The sequence below is a fragment of the Canis aureus genome, chromosome 31, assembly GCF_053574225.1.
Source record: "Canis aureus isolate CA01 chromosome 31, VMU_Caureus_v.1.0, whole genome shotgun sequence".
NCBI classification, from domain to species: Eukaryota; Metazoa; Chordata; class Mammalia; order Carnivora; family Canidae; genus Canis; species Canis aureus.
This window is the reverse complement of record NC_135641.1, coordinates 35,334,111-35,346,794: the sequence shown is the minus strand read 5'-3', so window position 1 is coordinate 35,346,794 and position 12,684 is coordinate 35,334,111. Positions and strand designations below refer to the sequence as shown.

General features: G+C 33.6%; 1 long non-coding RNA gene across 7 annotated transcripts in view; it reads right to left on the bottom strand.

Moving 5' to 3' along the window:
• LOC144302653 (uncharacterized) overlaps nucleotides 1-12,684 on the bottom strand; it is a 540,109-nt gene that overhangs the window by 263,801 nt on the left and 263,624 nt on the right. The window contains exon 7 of one of the 7 annotated variants that reach the window (XR_013369615.1): nucleotides 10,147-11,002. The exons of the other annotated variants lie outside the window; for them this stretch is intronic. This is a non-coding gene — a long non-coding RNA (uncharacterized LOC144302653). Of the gene's footprint in view, nucleotides 1-10,146; nucleotides 11,003-12,684 lie in introns of those variants that run through there. 7 annotated transcript variants of the gene reach the window in all.

Here is a 12,684-nt window from a genome sequence, read left to right as displayed (position 1 = left end):
TGCCATAAGGAATAGCTCTGTTGAAAGTAAAACATAGGGAACCTGCATAAAAACTAAGTAAATTTAGAATTCTAAAACTTGTTTTAAAATAGAGTATGAACTAAATATGGGTGTAAAATTCATAGGAAACAATGTTTACCATGAGATAAGTTGAAAGTGTCAAGATTTTTTTTTTTTTAAGTGCATATACAACAACCTTCACAACAAATGACTAGAATTTATTGGTTGGAAAAGAAATGCTAGATGGAGATGCTACTTGTATGTAGGCAGTTTCCTAGAATATATAAAGGACAGCCTAAATGTAGAATTGTAGTAGATGTTGTTTTCCTACTCAAATCCCTTGAGATTGCTTTTACTACTTCCCAAGGGTGCTTCTACCTAGGCCTCACACTGACTGACATTTTCTGGAGGTTTCACTTAGGTTTAGAATCCATCTCTCACTGTAGTAGCTCGAATTCTATAGAGAAACAGAACCAATAAGGGAAAAAAAGAGAGATAAAGAGAATGATATATATATAGAGAGACACATATAAACTAAGATTTCATAAGGAATTGGCTCAAGCAATTATGGAAGCTGAAAAGTCCCATGATTTGTAGTTTGGCTAGCTGAAGATCCAAGCATATTGATGGTGTAGTTCCAGTCTTAGTCTGAAGTCCTGAGAACCAAGAAAGCCAATGATATAGTTCAGTCTGAGGACTGGCAGGCTTGAGATCCAGGAAGAAATCAAAGTTTCCATTCAAGGTTGAAGGTGGGAAAAAACTGGATGTTCCTACTGGAAGTCATACAGGAGGAGTTCCTCCTTATTCATGGGAAGGTGAGTCTTTTTGTTTTATTTAGGCCTTCAACTAATTGGATGAGGTTCACCCATGATAGGGAGGGCAATCTGATTTACTCTACAGATACTTAAGTAAATCTCACCCACAAAGATCCAGAATAATGTTTGGCCAAATGTCTGGGGGCTTGTGGCTCAGTCAAGTTGACATATACAATAAACCATCACACTTACTTTCCTAAAAATAGCTAGGAGTTAACTGGGGCATCCTACCCTCCCTCTGCCTTGCAAGTCACAGTTGATGATAAGCTGAGGTGTTGGAGATATACAAAAGCCCTGCTTCCTGATCCCAAATGATGACAGACCATCTTGACATTTATTTCTTAAAGCTCCTAGGGGATTAGAGAATCTAGACTTTATCTGGAACCACATCTTATATAGTACCTTCTCCTTTTCTAAACTGCTTCTCTCATTTCCTTACTGATTTCTCCTAAAAACAATTCCTTAATAAATCAAAACCATAAAATTTCCCATTGCAGGTCAGCTTTTAGGGAACCAGACATTAATAACAGCTTTGCAGCCTTTAGGGAAACCTTGAGGGAAAACTGAGAAAGTAGATGGAGTATCTAAACTTTTTTCAACTTCTCACCCAGTATTCACCTCCCAATTTTTGTATTTATAAACCTTAATTATGAATATATATTACAGAAAAACAAATTAATGTTCACCGAAGTATGACAACTATTTATACAAATTAATATCTAGTATTTTTTAATTAATATCTAGTATTTTTTAAATATTTATTTATTTATTTGAGGGGAGGTGGAGAGAGAATGCATGAGGGGAGGGGCAAATGGAGAAAATCTTTCAAGCTGACTGCACACTAAATGGGGAGCACGATGACAAGGGGTTTGATCCCATTACCCATAAGATCATGACCTGAGCTGGAGCCAAGAGTTGGATGCTTAACTTACTGAGCCACCCAGGGGCTACTAATATCTAATGCTGATAAACTATTTTGTAGTTATACTTCTCTTCTGTTTTATTTATAGATTTTTCTAAAAGTGGAAGACCATTAAAAAGCCCTTAAAATCTAAGATTATGTGAACAAGGATCATATGCAGAATCAAGTTGTGTAGTTGGATCAATAGGGAAAGAAATAAAATCTGACATTCTTTAAATATTACCATTTAAAGAAGAATCTTCTAAGTCTAAATTCAAATGATCTTTATAATCTCCTGTCTTCTGCTATGTCATGTTTATCTCATGCTGCCTCTCATATCCAATGTCATCTACTTTGTTTCCCTTTTTCACTTTGCTGAAGTAACTTTCTTTCCTGATAATGTTTTTAGTTATTTAACATTCCACAACCATGTCCATTCAAAGTGGAAAAGAGCAACACTTTCAAACTCATTTTATGAGGCCAGCATTTCCCTGGTACCAAAGTCAGACAAAGATACCACCAGAAATCCCTCAGCAAAATACTAGCAGACCACATTCAACAGCATATTAAAAGGATCATACAATATAACCAAGTGAGATTTTTCCCTGGGACATAAGGATGGCTCAACATATGAAAGTCAATTAATATGATATATCACATTAATGGAATTGATAAAAATCACATGATCATTTCAAAAGATGCAGACAAAGCATCCGACAAAACTCAGTACCCTTTCATAATAAAAACTCTCAACAAACTACAAATAAATAGAAATTATCCCACCATAGTAAAGGCATATATAAAACCCCCATAGCAAATACATACACAAAAGTAAAAAACTGAAAGCTCTTCCTCTAAGATTGAGATCAAGGCAAGGATGCTTGTTTTCACCACTTCTATCGTTCAGAGTCCTGGAAGTTTAGCCAAAACAAGTAGGCAAGAAATAGAGATAAAAGGCATACAACTCAGAAAGGAAGAAGTAAAATTTCCCTGTTTTCACATCAAATGGTGTTTTATAAAGAAAACCCTAAGGACTACACACACACAAACTGTTAAACACAATAAACAAATTCTGTAAAGTTTCAGGATATAAAGTTAATATACAAAAACTAGTTGCATTTCCATATACTAATAATGAACTATCTGAAAAGGAAATTAAGGAAAATAACTCATTTACAATACTACCAAAAAGAATAAAATACTTAGGAACAAACTTAATGAGGAAGGTGAATGGTTTATATGATAAAAGCTAAAAAACATTGATAAAAGCAATTTAAGAAGATAAAAACGAATGGAAAGACATCATGTATTCATGGGTTGGAACACTTGTCATTAAAATGCTCATACCACCCAAGGCAATCTACAGATTCAGTAAAATTCCTATCAAAATCTTGAAAAGTTTTTACATAAATAGAAAAAAAATACAAAAATGCATATAGAACCACAAAAGACCCTTAATAGCCAAAAACAATCTTGAAAAAGAACAAAGCTAGAGGCATCACACTTACTGGTTTCAAAATATGCAACAAAGCTACAGTAATTAAAATAGCATGGTGCTGGCATAAAGACAGACATATAAACCAACAGAACAAAATAGAGCCCAGAAATAAATACATGTATATGAGGTCAACTGACCTTCGACAAGGGTATGAGGAATATACATGAGGAAAGGATAGTCTCTTCAACAAATGGTGCCATGGGAACTAGATATCCACACACAAAAGAATGAAATTGACCTGTATCTTATGCCATACACCAATATAAATTCAAAGTGGATTAAAGACTTAAACATAAGACCTCAAACTGTAGAACTTTTAGAAGGAAACATAGAGAAAAAGCTTAATGACATGGTTCTCGGCAATTATTTCATCAATATGACACCAAAACCATAGGCAACAAAAGCAAAAATAGATAAGAGAGCAAACATCAAACTAAAAAATTTCTGTGCAGGGATCCCTGGGTGGCGCAGCGGTTTGGCGCCTGCCTTTGGCCCAGGGCGCGATCCTGGAGACCCGGGATCGAATCCCACATCGGGCTCCCTGCATGGAGCCTGCTTCTCCCTCTGCCTATGTCTCTGCCTCTCTCTCTCTCTCTCTGTGTGACTATCATGAATAAATAAATAAAATCTTTAAAAAAAAAAAAAAAAAAAATTTCTGTGCAGCAAAGGAAATAATCAGCAGAGTGAAAAGGCAACTTATAGAATGGGACAAAATATTTGCAAACCGTATCAGATAAGAGTTAATATCCAAAATATATAAGGAAATCATACAACTCAACAGCAAAAAACCCCAACATCTTACTTTAAAGTGGGCTAGAGACTTGAAATAGACATTTCTCCAAAGATGATATACAAATGGCCTACAGGTATGTGAAAAGATAACATCATTAATCATCATAGAAATGTAAATTCAAATCAAAACCACAATGATTTTCCCCATGTTAGGATGGCTGTTATAAAAAACACATATACAAGTGCAGGTAGGATGTGGAGGAATTGGAACCCCTGTGCACTGTTGGTAGGAGTGAACAATGTTGCAGTTGCTATGAAAAACAGTGTAGTGATTCTTCAAAAATTAAAAATAGAACATCATACCATCCAGCAATTCCACTTCTGGGTATTTATCCAAAAGGAATGAAATCAGTATCCAGAAGAGCTATCAGCACTCCAATGTTCATTGAAAATAGTCAAAATGTGGAAACAACTTAAATGCCCATCAAAGGATGAATGGATAAAGAAAATGTGGTAGATACATACAATGGAATATTGTTCATCTTTAAAAATGAAAGAAATCTTGCAATATATGAAACATGGATAAACCTGGAGGACATTATGTGAAGTAAAATAAGCCAGTAATAAGAAAAACAGTGTATGATTCCATTCATATTAGATATCTAAAATAGTCAAACTTATAGGAGCAAAGAGTGGAATGGGGGTTGCCAGTAACTGGAGGGAGGCAAATCAATGGACATAAAATTTCAATTATGCAAGGTGAGATCTGCTGTACAGCATTGTCCCTATAGTTAACAAGTTGCTAAGGGGTACATTTCATGTTGTGTTCTTACTACAATAAAATAAAACTAAAGACAGTGGAAGAACCACATATAGTATCATAGAAACCAGTAAGACTATCAGGTCAGAAGTTTGCTAAACATAAGGTACACTCTAGTCCAGTATATCTCAAAGTGTGACCCACAGTACAGTAAATCCCTCAAGAAGTCTCATAAAAAAGAAACATTTTCTTCGGGTTGAAACAGATTAGGGAAATACTGCTTAGTGTACTTCCATTTTTAGAAAGTCACATTGCACACTGGCATATTAAATATTCTAAGCTGCTTTATATTTAAAATAAAGCAAATCAAAACCAAATGAAAAACAAACAACAAAACTTTAACTTCAACTTTAACCAACCATTACCTACATTGGACCTGGGACATTATTTTCAACTAATACGTATTTACAAAAGGAACAGTTTTGGCTATAAAGTTTTGGGTAATAAGCAAATTGAGTAATAATTTTTAGTTTTACACTAAAGAACTAAAAATGATTAATTAAGGATTATAGTATAACCACTTGTTTTTAAATAAGAAGGCCTACTAATAATTAGGACTAGAATCTCCTTGATTCAAAGAACTAATTTAACAAAACAGTAGACAGGACTTGTTCTCAGGTAGTTTTAACATTAGGTAAGGCAAATTCATAAAGCCAAAAAGTTTTTTTCTTTTAGTACGTACTTGCTTCAAATAATTGGGTATTCCACACAGTATATACTATTTTTAATTTTTTAAAGATTTTATTTATTCTTGAGAGATGCACAGAGAGAGGCAGAGACATAGGTAGAGGCCTAAGCAGGCTCCCTGCAGAGAGCCTGAATCAGGATTTGAACCCAGGACCCTGTGATCACAACCTTAGCCAAAGGCAGACCCTCAACCACTGAGCCACCTAGGCACCCCGGTGTACTATTTTCAGACATTAATTTCATGAAATGAAGTAATGGTGTTTCTGGCTTTTAAATAATTATTTAAACACAAAAATTTCTTAAATAACAGTAATTTCTGATGCCTTAAAAAACCCTATTTTATTTTTAAAAAGGCAGAAGACCAATATGCAATCATATTTCCTCAGTTAATTTTGTATTTTCAGAAAACTCACTTGACCTTGGACAATTTAGCACATACATTTATTAAAAGATAATACTTGCTTTATGCATCTTCAGAATTATTGCTGAATCAAATAAAATACAGAATATATTACTGAAAAGTATTCTAAAATTCAGTATAATGGAAAAAGAGCACATTTAAATTGTGGCTTTCAAGCTAGTGAATGGAAGAAGATAAATCCAATATGGGGTTAATCCCCAAAATATATAAGGAACTTATGTAACTTAACACCAAAAAAAAAAAACCCCAAACAATCTGATTAAAAAATGGGCAGAGGACCTAAACAGACATTTTTCCAAATATATACAGATGGCCAACGCACACATGAAAAGATGCTCAGCATCACTAATCATCAGAGAAATGCAAATCAAAACTATAACTAGATATCACTTCACATCAATCAGAATGGCTAAAATCAGAAACACAAGAAACAAGTATTGGCAAAGATGTGGAGAAAAAGGAACCATATAAACTGTTGGTGGGAATGTAAATTTGTGCAACCACTGCGGAAAACAATATGGAAGTTCCTTGAAAAATTAAAAATAAAAATACCATACATTCTAATAGTTCCACTAGTGGACATTCACCCAAAGAAAATGAAAACACTAATTTGAAAAGATTTATGAACCCCTACATTTATTGTGGCATTATTTACAATATTCAAGATATGGAAGCAACTCAAGTGTCCATGATAGACAAGTGGATAAAGAAGATATAGTATATATTTACATATATTTTGGAATATATATTCTTTCCCTGCTAAGGTTTATATTCCAGTGCAGGAAATATAGAGATCCTATCTTCTTGATAAAGATTTTGAGAAAGAAATAGGAAAATAAAAATATGAAAAAAAGAAAATATGTAGCACATTGCCTGGCATGAAGTTGATGTTCATTAAATAGTAACTAAAAAGCAATTTTTGTATAAATTAGGCATATTTTATTATCAAGAGTAAATTTTACTGCTAATACTGATGTACACGCAAGATGAATAGTTTTATTAGTCATGAATTTAACACTGTATTTATTCAAATGTTATTAAGATTATTGGTGTAAAGCAGGGAGCTATTAGGTGAATTCATCAAAAACCATGTAACATTTTGAAGTTATAAAAAAATAAAGTCTTTTACCAACTGAGAACTTTGTGAATGGCAGCCTTTTTCTCACTATAGGGTTGGTGAATAATGACTGAGCGGAATGCATGGTGAGATCAACCATCCGCAGCAATGCAGGCAACATAACACTGCATCCAGGAACATACCAGTTCTGCAGAGCAAATTATTAAGAAAATGTGTTTCTGGTAGAAATTTTATTTGTATTGTCCAAGACACTGAAAAAGACCACTTTCCAAACATAGGCTGTTTAATTCCAGCTCTCCACAGGTGGAGGGAAAGCCCTGAATTACAGAATTTTCAAATTTCTGTGGTGTTCTGATTTTGTACTGTTCAATTATTCTAATGACTTACTTATTCAGCATTGCCAGGGAATGAAGCAAAATTATTACTGAAATGTAGATACACTTAAGAAAATATTTCACACATGCAGAAAGATAAAGACTATATAATGAAACATTCATGTATCCATGTCCCAGATAGAAAAATGTTAACTTTCTGCCCTATTTTCTTCAGTTAAGTATATATTAGGTTTTGGAAACTATATTCTCATAAAACAAAATAATTCATTCAAGGACATTGAGTCCCACATAAATTAGTTCTACAAATATATATTTTTTTAAATCAAGAAAAAAATATAACATTTGGAAATATCCTTATTTTGTGTAAAAATAATGTAAGCCTTAAAAAAAAAAGGTAATTTCATGTGATATTTACTTTTGCCTATGAGTCAAAAGGATAAAAAAAAAGATATATTCTGCATTTTATATATTTGTATGTGCACATATATTTCTTGCTTATGAAATAATCTCTGATACCAACTACCCAGATTTGGGCTAAATCATGCAAAAGAGTGCCCTTCATCCAATACCAGCTGCAGGTTCAAGGGTCTCCAGGTTTCTCACTCTTCTGAATAGTTATCTACAGGTTCAAGGGGTTCCACTACCCCCTCAGATTCAATAATTCACTAGATTGATTCACATAAGTCAGGAAAGTGCTACACTATGATTAGAGGTTTATTATAGCAAAAGGACACAAGTCAGAACTAGCTAAAAAGAAGAGATGCATAGGGTAATAATAAGCTTCCATTGTCCTTTCTTCATGGAATGGGGACATGCCACCCTCCTGGCACATCCATGTGTGACCATATACAGATTACTGCCAAGCAGGGAAGCTCACTTGAGCTTTGGTTCCCGGAGTCTTTATTGTGGTTTCATGACATAGGCGTCATTGGCTATATGGTTAAATACAATCTCCAACCACCCTCTGTTACCCAGAGATTGGGTTGATATCCTGTGGCTTAAAACACCCAACCTTATAATTAGTTAAGTGATTGGTCTTTCTGCCTTGGCCACCCCATATTCTGAGTCATCTCAATAGCACAAACTATGTAAGGGTCCCCCACTAGTCTCCTCCTCAGCATAAATTTATCATCAGGGACCACCATGAATAACAAACATACTTCTATCACTAAGGAAATTGCAAAGATTTAGAGACTTTCCTAGGAATTGGGAACACAGGCCAGACAAATTCTTTATTGGATAGGAGTTTATTTTGGACTTTTTTCTCCAATGAGTATACTCTAAAACATATTATTCTTCAATGCTATGTCTATTATTATTATTACTATTATTATTAATTGAGTATTGAGAAAATCAGAAACACTCACCACTACAAAGGTTATTTGTAGTGGAAAACCTCTGACTACATAGTCCATTGCACCAAGTTTATGATTCGAGATGGTAGAAAAGACAATGTGATGTTCAAGTCAGAGGTCATTGGTCTGAGTTCTGGGTCTGCTATTTAGGATGCTCTTAAATTAAATCATAGTGTTTTGGGGTTTCAATTGACTATTGTGAAATAGAAATAATAACAATGCTTGCTCTGTCTGAATAACAAAGTTGGTTGTGAAGTTTATAAGAAATAGCTAATGGATATAAAAATAAAATTGTAAAACTCTTTATAAATGCTTTCTCACTCTTTTTCCTGTCTAACCTGATGAAATTGATAAAGAACAAAGGGATATGTGGATGCCCTATGACCATAGAATCTGATTGGTTCATTTAAATGTACTCAATTTTTTTAAACAAACCGAACTGGAACATATGATGATCTGCATTTTTATAGTTAAAGGAAGTAAAATTAGAAAGATGAAATACCTTTGCTGAGTACACACAAGTGACTGCTAGAGTCTATTCAGGTTATGCTTTTCAAAATGACCTGTCTAAATGGTGGAGTTGAACTACATAATCCCTAAAATCTATTCCAGCTTTAAAATTCTGACTTCTTTTTCCTCACAAAGGAATTACAGACCATGTGGTCAAAACATACTTGAGAGGAGGGCCAAGGTTCTGGGAGGGGTTAGGAAACCTATAAGGCTCTGAAAGCAAATACTGTAATTGTTTTTTAAAGAAAGCAGATAAAGACTGCTTAAGAGGGTTATGTCACCAGTTGATATGGGCTAAGTTAGGCTAGGTTATATTATGGTAACAAAGTACATTAAAATCTCAGTGGCTTAATATAACAAAAACTGATTTTTTCACTCCTGCTCCATATAGAATAGAAGGGGTTCCACTCCTATATGTAGCAGCCCAATAAAGCTCAATCTTAATTCAAGCTTTCATGGAAAGGGAAAGTGGAAATCATTACTGGTTTGTAAAGTTTCTATTTTGGCCATTTGTTTAGCTTCAAAGAAACAAGGAAGGACAATTCTTTTGGATATCCAGAAGAAGGAGAGCTGGACATATTTATTAAACAACTGTAATAATTACTATTGTCACTTACTTTCTGTTTTATGATATTTTATAGGTCACAAATCATTCTCTCTTACACATGATTTCATTAATGATGACAATAAGAAGCTATACTGGTAATGGCTCAGAAATAAGCAAACATCCCATATATAATTTTAATACCAACTTCCCTTTCTATTTCAGTACTATTCTCCTTGAAGATTAGCTAATTTATCTGATCATGTAATTCAGAGTAGGGACTCAATGTCTTGACCTAAGTAAGTTAATGACACAAAAATTTTGACATTAGGTTAAAAAAAAAAAAAAAAAAAAAAAAAAACCAAAGCAGTATTTTGAGGTAGAAACTGGTCATATTCAAATAGGAAACCATTTAATTCAGGGTTCAGGAAAGATATTTAAAAAGTGAAGCAAGTTGGACATTTCTTTATTTTTTCTCACAAATACACTTAAATGTAAGTAGAACCATGTATTTTAATTGCCCCGGGGCACATTTGGTAGTGAAAGGAGATATTAATAGTTGCAGTAGAAAAACAAGTATAAAGCAGAACTAACTGCTACATATAAAGTAAAATGTACTTTATCCTAAAAGTTCAGAGAGAAACTAAAATTCAAAAAATTAGTTTATCTTTTCTTTTCCTTCCATGCCATAACTATAACAGAATAGTTCTTTTGGGAATGCATTTTGTCCATCTACTTGCTTATTTGATAAATATCTTATATTTTAGAGTATACTCTAAACCAGGCGTTATTCTACTACAGAAGAGAGAAGCAATACATGAGAATTACAAAGGAATTCATAGTTAAGAGGAATTTAGCTAATATGTTTTGTAATACTTAAACGTAGGTGATAATGTCATAATTTAGTGAAAAGCTCTAAAACTCATGTCCCAAACCTTAAGGATAAATTATTTACTTCAGTTTAAAAGTAAAAACTAGTTTCAGTATAAATTTGAACCTAAGTATATATGTACATGTAATATATGTTTTTATGCTTAAAACTAATTTAAATATAAATAAGTTGAAATTTCATTTACAGATTTTGATAGTGATCCAAGTTTCATTAACTACTTTTTAGTTATTTTAAAGACCTAAGATTTATTGGGCACCTGGGTGGCTGAGTGGTTGAGCGTCTGCCTTTGGCTCAGGACGTGATCCTGGGATCCTAGGATTGAGTCCCGCATCAGGCTTCCCACAGGGAGCCTGCTTCTCCCTCTGCCTGTATCTCTGTCTCTCTCTTTGCGTTTTTCATGAATAAGTAAAATTTCTAAAAAAAATAAAATAAAAAAATAAAGATAAAGATTTAAGATCAAGAACCATGCAATGAATAAGAACCACTTTTACAAAGTTCAGTAATGGTGGAATTATTTCATATTCAGATTTGAAATGTAATAACGTACATTTTAAGGCAGAATTTTACAGCTCCACCATTCTTAAGTCTATGATACAGTTTTTTGTCCTTTTTTCTTTTTTTTTTGAAAGATTTTATTTATTTATTCATGAGAGACACAGAGAGAGAGAGGCAGAGATATAGGCAGAGAGAGAAGCAGGCTCCATGCAGGGATCCAGATGTGGGACTTGATCCTGGGACTCCAGGATCAGGCTCTGGGCTGAAAGCAGGTGCTCAACCGCTGAGCCACCCAGGAGTCACCGTCCTTTTTTTCTTTTGAAAAAGTAACATTTTTCTTAAATTATTATAAATAATTTCATAAAATATTTTAAATTATTTCTGAATAATTATGTTTAATTCTAGTGCTGGTATTATTTGATGTAGTAAATATTTGAAAAATATTAGTCTATTTTAAAAATAGGAAGATCAATTCTTGAAAAAATAGTTTTGAGATTAAAAATGATTGTGTGATTTTTAAAAAGACACCAGAATTTGGAATATTTTAATAATAAATCAGTTTTAGTTGGGCAGAGGAGAATTTAAAAGTTATCTATGGGAAAGAAAGAAAGCGAGAGAGGGAGAGAGGGAGTGAGAGAGAGAGAAAAATAATAGACTCAAATGGAGTCACTTGGCTCCACAACATCAAATCAAGACTTGATTGCAGGACTGTAACCTTTAACCACTCAATTTGGAATTTCCTGGTCTGTACCAAAGATATAATCTGCATTTTATAAGCCTACTCCTCCCCCAGAATGAAGGTGACTTTGCCTCAAACAATCCTTTCTATTCTTTTTCCTGCCCCATTTCTGCCTAATAAAGTCTTCCATTTTGTAAGTCTCTTGGAACTCCTTTCCACCAATCAGATGGCATACTGCTCAATTCATGAATTATTGAATAAAGCCAATTAGATCTTCAAATTTACACAGTTGAATTTTGTTTTTTAACCTTTAAAAACATGCTAAAGATAAATCCAAACACAATAACCATAGTGATTCCCCCCAAATAAATAGTATATATGAGATATTTTAAAAGCTAATCTAAAACAGCAATAATCGCTTGGCTATTCATTGAGAAATTTCTGCACTTAAACTTGAAACCAAAGGACCCAGCAAATATACAGAAAACCACTAGCATGTGAGATTCTCACAAATACAACTCCCAGCACACAGCTAAATATTAAACAGCACATGAGGAAATTCTCCTCGTGAGAGCAGACACCACAGTTGATTTTACCTTTTATCTGAAAATTATCTTTTTAATATTACCCTAAAAGATATTACAAAACCATTTTCAAATAGCTATTGAGGTGATTTGATAGCCAATGATAAGCAATCTGGAGAGATGACATTTTTTTCCAGAACAAAATTTCCAAGAAGTGTGACAAGGATGAGAGACATATGTAAGTCATAGGTGTTTGTGGTACAGAACGGCACAAAATGTCAGAATGAGTAGAGGTCAGTAAAACAGGGAAGAAAACAAAGGGAAAGAAGGGAAGGAAAAGGGATGCTATTCAGTAAGATATTACAAAGAGAAGATAAAAGGAAGCTACAGATGTAGAG